An 8,667-nucleotide genomic window follows, 5' to 3' on the forward strand; every position below is an offset into this window, starting at 1 on the left:
GCTACAGTCCCTCTTTATGTTTGTATCGTTCGGTTGTACCGTAATTCCATGTTTTCTGCAATGCCGCTTCTCTGTCATTCATGTCTCACTCTTGGTTAGCTATAGAGAAATATTCCATGTCTATTGCCCTGATTTCCAGTCCACTTTATGAAAGCCTGTTGTAACTGTTTGCGTAAGTGCTTGTATGAGCATGCTAAATATCATGTGTCCGGCTAAACTTATATGTTTGCTTGTCTTTGGAAATATTCACCCGTGGTGTTGTGCATTGGCATGCATTTATATTGGCAACTCTGTTTTTATTTCTCTTTTGTGATAGTTTTAGGTGAGAACACAATACTTATAGTTGTGACATACACTACAGGATTTTTATAATTATTAATTCTTTGAATGTGATCGTGCCAGCGTGCCCCTAGATATGTGTGCGTCAACTTAGTTGATGTGCCTACTGTGTTTCAGGCGTGTTGTTCTTTCTTGAATAATAGTAATAAATTGACAGGTGCTTGCTTCTATTAGTTAGAGATCTTACATTAGGATGTACTGTGTTGTGCTTTGATACAATTGTCTTGGTTTAGACAGCAACTGAATCAAATCACTGATTAGTAGAATTAATCATGAGATGAGGCACAGAAGACTAGAGAGGGGCAGCCGTCGTATTTACGATGAATGAAAGTGGCTCATGGCTCCATTCAAGTAATGGATAGATAGTAGTTGCTAATTATACTTATACTGATTGCAAGCATAATTAGCCTATTATCTATGTAGTTTGCTGATTATACACACTCTTTTCGTTCGTGTTTCACCCTCCTAAGGCATTTATTCTGTCTGCCACAGGTTGCTTTTGTCCTCTGATCTGCTGTTTGGTCTTCATCTATTACTCTGTTGGTTCATCATCTGCTCGGTTGGAGGTTGTTTTTGGTCCTGCCATTTGTTCTTGTTAGAGCTCACTAAAATATAACTTGAAGGTCCTCTGCAGTGCTGGTTTTTACTAATTTTTGCTTTAATCTAGAACAATAGGCAGTAATTCCACATTTGTACTTGGCGTCCCGTGCTTTCTTGGAATAAATATGTCCTGTTTTTATTAGCTATGAAGATCATTCTACCTTTCCGTCAGTGTGCACCTCCTTTGATTCTGCATCCTGTTAATTTTGTAAAAAATTCTGTTCCATGTTTGCTTACAGTACAAGACATACTTTCCTAACTTTTTTGTGTGATATATCTGAATGCTTTTGTAATGCTAATTTACTGTGTTGTTAATCTGCAGCAAGGTGTTCTATTTTCGATTTCCGTTCTGACCGTTGGATTCCTATTCTTATTTTTGTCTTCACTACTAGAGTTGATTGATGCGCCCCGTCGAAGTCTCATTTCCAGGCGGGACACAACATAGAACCGTAGCACCCCTATGCTTGGGAAGCTCGACATTTATACATTCCCCATTGATTGAGCAGGTCAGCACACCTACCATCTCTAGCACCCCTGCTTCCGAAAATATAGGCAAAAGAATGAAGCTGCGATTAAAATTTTAGACCTTCCTGTAAATAGACAGTCCAATATTTCATACTGAGAATATATTGATGTTATGATCACATACATTACTATAAATAGTCTAAGCTTTCTTATGAAAAATAGTTTAGACAATCCAAGCTTTCTTACTAAAAATCTTTGCAGTTAAATTTGAAATGCTTATATGTTGTATCACCTCTTGGAATTCTTTTCTGTAAAACATTACCCTTTGATTTAGTGATTTGTGTTCATTACTGGACTTTGTATTACTTGCGCATTTGTATAGTACAAATTCTATTTAGCATTCATGTTTACCCTTTGATTCAATGATATAAGAAAGATGCTCTCAAACCAGATCTTAGTAGTAAGATGCATGGAAGAGGAAATCTAAGACTAACCTAAACAAAAACTGCATGCAGTGTATGACGACTGCGACTTTCCAAGATTGGAGTCTCTTCCAGAATTTCAATTGTAAAAGCTCATGCTTAAGAAATGAGTAGTAGGGTATATTTTTCGTGTAGAGCTTATTCGTGAAGCAACTATTATTGGGTATTGTAAGATGATAGGGAAGGTTTCTGCTTTGCCATTGACAGCCCACCGAACACACCCACCGCGAGGAGTTGCTTAGACGATGAGGTCATTTACGATACCGATGGCACATGCTACAATTAATGACACTACCTGATGTGAATGACTTTATATCTTAGTTACCATAAGCTGAGTGGCCAAAGCTATCTATACAATGCATCTCTGCCTATGTAGCTTTGAAGAGATCTCTTGCCTTTCTTTTGGCCTATAAAGCGACCAGGCTATGTAATATGCTATGTATGAACATCATATCCAAAAGTCAATTTTCTTATGCTTCAAGGATTCGGTCACTAAATATTCTTATTTGCATGGTTTGAAAGCTTGGTTTCACTCTCGGCCTTTGCGCCATAGGCGCAACGGGTCATCTAGTGAAGGGAAACTCTGAGAGCGGCGATGGTATGGACGAGCTCGCCTGCGCCCGGTAGGCGTGCCAATGGGACAGCGACACATTCCAACTTGTATTAAATGCGAGCGTATAGAGACATAATAATTGATATGCCCAATACAAACGTGGCATATGTAGACAGCGCCGTCTAAGTTAACAGTGGGTGGGCGGTGCACCTTGCACATGTTCCGTTTGTACACGGCTGTTTCGGCGTGATGGGCGGGAAGCATCCGCAAACCGTGTTCACTACCGGAATCGCACCCTATGCCGACGGCCAGGGCCGTCGGCATAGCCCTGACTAGCCGTCGGGACAGGCCTATGCCGACGGCCCCCGTCGGCATAGGGCCATCGGCAACATATCCGTCGGCGTAGCCAGGATGCCCGTCGGCATAGAAAGGCCGTCGCCATAGCCCCTATCCCGACGGTGGCCGTACATCTATGCCGACGGCCCTGGCCGTCGGCAACGTCATCGCCTAACGGCAGCCGCCGTCGAGTGTTGACCAATGGCTTCTCACCACGTGGCGAGAAGCCGTTGCTCCTGGGGCAGGTCTATGCCGACGGCCTAGCCGTCGGCTTAGTTTGAAACTATGCCGACGGCTAGGCCATCGGCATAGACATGCCACGTGTCAGAAACTGGGCGTTCCTGGGGCAGGTCTATGCCGACGGCCTAGCCGTCGGCATAGTTTCAAACTAAGCCGACGGCTAGGCCGTCGGCATAGACCTGCCACGTGTCGGCCACTGGGAGCTCACGCCAGGCCTATGCCGACGGCCAGGCCGTCGGCATAGTTTCTGTCCAGTTTTTTTCTTTTTTCTGTTTCTTTTCAGCTCAATTCATTTGAATATACACAGCATATATAAGAAGCAGCATATATAAGAAGCAGCATCACGTAACAATAAGGAGCAGCATCACACAACAAATTCATCATCACACATCATAAGAAGCATCGCAAAGCATAAACATATAAGTATCATCACCACCAAGCATATAAGAATCTCACAAACAACAATAAGATAAGAAATATCACAAGCATATAAGTATCCTAGCATCGAGAACCGCCACAATGTGACCCAAAGGCTTAAGCGCCAGGACGTCAAGCACCGCGGAGGTCGTCACCGCCAAGACCGCTGAAGCTCAGGTCGTCACTGCTAGCGGCAGCGGTACCGCCAAGACCACCTCCGCCTCCGCCTCCGTGGATCGGAGTGGTCGGGCTCCGTGACTCGGGAGTGCTGCGAAGACCACCGCCAACGGTTGATCCACCGGTTCCCTGGATGTTGAAAAGACATATTAACGGGATATATGACTGTGTTGAAAGGCATGATATGCTTTGAGTGAATAGATTGGGGCGAGGGGCCAGCGTTATGTGCCACAAACTCCTCAAAGGTCAGCAACGTTGGTTGTGCTGGAGGACCCTCTGCTGATGGCCATTGAGGACACCTGCCGGCCGCCATTTCCTGAAAAGCGTGCTGCATCTGGCGATTCCTTTGCTGATGGTATGCATGAAGGCGGTCGTGCCACGCCATGGTCTCCTGGCGTGTGTACTCCATGTAGGCCTACAGTATGACATGATGAAACTCATAAAACTACTAAATGCGGAAAATAAAGTGAGCAATGAAGATAAAAGGGAAAATACTTACATTTTGCTGCTCCTGAAAGAGGGACTGTGACGGTGCACTGCTCATGGGCGTGCTCGTGCGCTGGCTCAGGGTCGGGTCGATCCGACGGAGCTGTGTGTAGAAGATAGTAGGAGTGATCACAGCATCGAGAACCGCCTCCCGACCGTGCTCCTTCGGCCCCATGCCCACCACCACCCTTTCGTCCAGATCTGCCGCAATGGGGTCAGGTGTGTCAGGATGTAACGCCAGATACCCATCGGAGTAGGCCTTCTTCCTATGCGCGGTCTTCTTGCCGTAGTACTTGGGCTCGCCAGGCTTGGGGTCCTTCCGCGTATGGGCAATCTCCCACGCCTGCATGTGTGAGAGCGGCCGCTTCAGTTTCTCCTCCTGCACCACCAAACAGAGGTTAGTCATACATAAGAAAGTGATGGTAAATAGAAGAAGAAGAATGTTTAATGGGGTTAGTCATACATTAACTGCCTTGTGGAGATAGTGGTTCCGGTTTCCCTGAGCATGTACTCCCTCCTTCCCTCGGTTAGCCTTGTTTTTTACTCTCATAGCCGCCCAGGCTCCAGCCTCATCACACCAAAGATCCACCAATGCCGCCCAGGACTCGTCTTTTCCATAACACCAATTTGGTAACACCTACATAATGAAAGCATAATGGCATGTCAACACGAAACGGTGAAATGTACCACAAGGTAATGAAAGCATAATGAAAAATCTTTTATACTTACCTTCAAGAACTCGTCCCTCTCCAAGGTAATGCCCATCCTCCGCGCGTCTTCCTTGGTCATCTTCACACCAAGATAGTCGTGATGGTATGTCGAGATGGCCACATAGCGCACCTCGTACTGCATCTGGTGGGCCTTCTTCTTGCATTGGCGCAGCACGATCTGGTCCGCTCTGGCCCTGTGCTCCGGGAGAACTCGATAGAATTTCTACAATCATGCACGAAACAAGAATGGAAGAAGCCATGAGTTAAATCATTCATGAAACTAGAATGGACTTGTGCTTCTGAAGAGAACTCACCCAGAAAGTGGTGATCACGGCCTTGGCATGGGTCCCATGGTCCGCGTGGAGGGCCGCTTCCCAGTGCTCCCAGCTCGTGGCCAAACCCGATGGTTCGGGTGCCTGACTGGATCCGGACAGTACAACCCCGGCCAGTGTAACTTCAGCAAGACGGTGATGAGGCCGTTGGGAATACGGACCCCATTAGAATATATCCAGTTGCTGCAAAAGAATGAACTATTAGCATGTGACAAGCAAAATAAATAACAACTGGAATGAGCATGTGACAAGCAAAATAATGAAATTATTATAAAGTGGCACTTACTCTTTCCCGTGGGCTCAATGAGCCACTTCTGCTCCTCAGTAGCAGGAACCTGCTTTGGTAGCTTTGCGTTACCACGCAGCCACCCCTTGTTGTCAACCCCCTCCCCGCCACCACCATCATCCCCGCCACCACCCTCCTCCTCGCCTGCCTCCCCCTCCCCAACCTCCTCCTCATCCTCCTCCTCCTCGTCCTCGTCCTCCACCTCCTCCTCGGCCCCATCCTGAACCTCCTCCTCCTCGCCTGCCTCGTCCTCCTCCTCACCAGAGGAGGGTACCTCACTAGAGGATGGCCTCGAAGACAACACCCCTAAGTCGGTGAGGGTGCGCTCTTTCTGGCCGCGACCCCCTGTAGTGGCTCTCCCCCCACCACCTCGCCCTCTAGGGGCTCTCCCCCCACCCCCTCCTCCTATAGGGGCACCTCTCCCTCGACCTCCCTGTGAGGAGTCATCGTCAAGTAGCCGGGGGGGGGATTACGTGCTCGACCACTCCGACTAGGCAGGCCGACGACCTTGCGTAGGAAACCCACGCCGTCGGCCTTCCCCTTGCCCATGTTCCACGAACCTGCATTGAAAAGAGAATAAGCAATTAGTAAATTAATGAAATGAAGGAAAAGGCATGATAATAAACACATTAATAAAAAGGCATAAAAAGGCATATTCCTAAACTATAGAAAAAAAGACTTGACACGTACATCTGCTAGAAACCATATGAATCATCACTGTTGTAACCTCTTTCTCGGTCCGTCTCATCATCACTATCAATCATATCATCTTCGTTGTCTGACGGAGGTGGAGGCTCTTCCTCGTCGTCAGCGTCTTCGTTTAACTTTTCTAGCATAAGTATGTCATTTTCATTGACAATGGTCTCACCATCATTCCGTGCATCGTCGTCGTTTGGATCCACATCATCATCACCCAATGGTCTAGCGTCATCGTTTCTAACCACATCATCATCATCATCAGGTTGTTCTTGATAGAACACTCCCTCGTATGTCATGGGGTTAATGTTGTAGTAATCGTCTTCATTCGGGTTCGGTAGCTTACCATGTGGCGACACCTTGAACACAACTTCCCAACCCTTTAGGTACTCTTTCTGGCATGGGTAAGGCAGATAATATACTTGTGTAGCTTGGGTAGCCGCAATGAAGAGATCGGCTCCGGCATAGACGGTTGATGGTTTAACTTCGACCAAACCAATGGAAGGCGTATGTTTTACCCCCTCCCGCGGATCGAACCATCGACATTTGAACACAGGCAGACTTAGGGTCTCGCGCCCCTGGTGGAATTTAATCTCGTATATATTTTGTACCCTTCCGTAGTAGTCTACTGAATTTTGACCGGGGGTGTACACTCCGGTATTTATAGTTTTGGGATCAGGCCGGCTGTTCTGGTGCTCCTCTGTATGGAAGCGATACCCATTCACATCATACTTTTTACATGTCATGACGGCAGGGTCAAAACCCATGGAAACCCATCTCAATTCATCATCCATAGATATGTTCGGATCTTTTCCCTACAAGTATAATTGAAATTGTTGCGTGCATTAGTTAACTAATAAATGTTGAACTAGGTATTTAATAGGGGAGTGTGGAAAATTACTTTCTTCATGAACCAAGCAACAAAATTTTTACGTCCAGGGTTTCCATGACGGAGAAGAGTAAGTACCTCCGCCTCAGTAGGAGGATTCATTCCCGTCCATTCCTCTTGAACGAAATCACTAAAAAAAAGAAAAGCGGTGTTAGACCGGGACTAAGTGAACATAAAACATGATGATGTGGAAGATATAAAGGAATGGTGTAGTGGTATTACCTCATCCACACTTCCTCAACTTCCCTGATGTTGTGCAAGATATAGAACATGAGGTCCTCCCACTCTTGTCGTGGCATGTTATAAGGTTTCGAGCCCTAGCCCTCCCACCTTGCGCGTTGAATAGATGGAGCCTGGGTTGATACTTCGGCTCTTCTATATTGTATCGAGGCACCTTGTTATGCAGATGGGGAACGTGGTCTGGATAGTATGATGTCCTGAGGTCTGACACCTCCTCTAGGATAACTGCCTCAGCTATGGAAGCTTCAATCTTAGCTTTGTTTCCACATTTCTGTCGGAGATGCTTGTTCTGTCTCTCAGGGCCGTACTGCCAGCGATTCTGCACAGGCCCTCCCAACAATACCTCGTTCGCGAGGTGCAGAATGAGATGTGTCATCGGTGTAAAGAAGCCTGGCGGAAAGATCTTCTCTAGCTTGACTATCAACTCCGGTGCCTTCTTATGCAATTTTTCAATCACCTCTTTACTTACTTCTTTAGCACAGAGCATGCGGAAGAAATGGCTTAGCTCGGCAAGCACTCGCCAGACATGCTCGGGGACATAGCCTCGAACCATCACCGGCATTATCCGCTCAATCCATACATGGTAGTCGTGACTCTTCAGGCCGGTCACTTTGCCCGTTGAAAGATTGACTCCCTTACTTATATTCGATGCATAACCATCGGTGAACTTCAAAATGTGTTTCAGCCAGATAAGTACTTCCTTTTTTTCTGCCGGTTTAAGGACAAAGTCAGCATCTGGCTTGAACCAGTTTTTTCGACCGCCTGTGGGAGGCTTCATGTTCAGACGTGGTCTATCACAAATTCTCTGTTGATCGGCTCTAGCTTTAACGTTATCCTTCGTCTTATCAGGAATATTGAGGATCGTGTGGAAAAGGGACTTTGCCACATTCTTTTCGGTGTGCATCACATCGATATTGTAAGGAAGTTTGAGGTCCTTGAAATAGGGAAGCTGCGAGAAGGGGGTAATGTGAGTCCAGTTGTGCGTCTCACCATATCCCTCGAAGCCTTTGGCTTTGGCTTTGCCTTTGACTTTAGGTTGGAGAGCTTTTAGCTGAGCAAGAACATCTGCCCCCGAAAATGTTGGAATCTCGGTTACTTCATGAACAACCCGGCCTTTCGTGAAGTTCTTCTTGTCTTCCCTGTCTGGATGGTCTGGAGGGAGGAACTGTCGATGCAGGTCAAAGGCTACATACTTGCCACCCTTACTCAGCCAAATCATTCGCAAAGCCTGCATGCACACTGGGCATGGCATCTTCCCACTTGTACACCATCCGCAGAATAGAGCATAGCCGGGAAAGTCATGCATGCAATAGTGCAACCAAACTTTCATCAAGAAATTTCTCCGCAGATCCCGGTCGTATGTCAATGTCGGAAAGTACCAAGAATGGTGCAAAGCATCCACCAGCGGCTACATAAACA

The sequence above is a fragment of the Aegilops tauschii genome, chromosome 5 (assembly GCF_002575655.3).
Source record: "Aegilops tauschii subsp. strangulata cultivar AL8/78 chromosome 5, Aet v6.0, whole genome shotgun sequence".
In the NCBI taxonomy this organism is placed as follows: Eukaryota; Viridiplantae; Streptophyta; class Magnoliopsida; order Poales; family Poaceae; genus Aegilops; species Aegilops tauschii.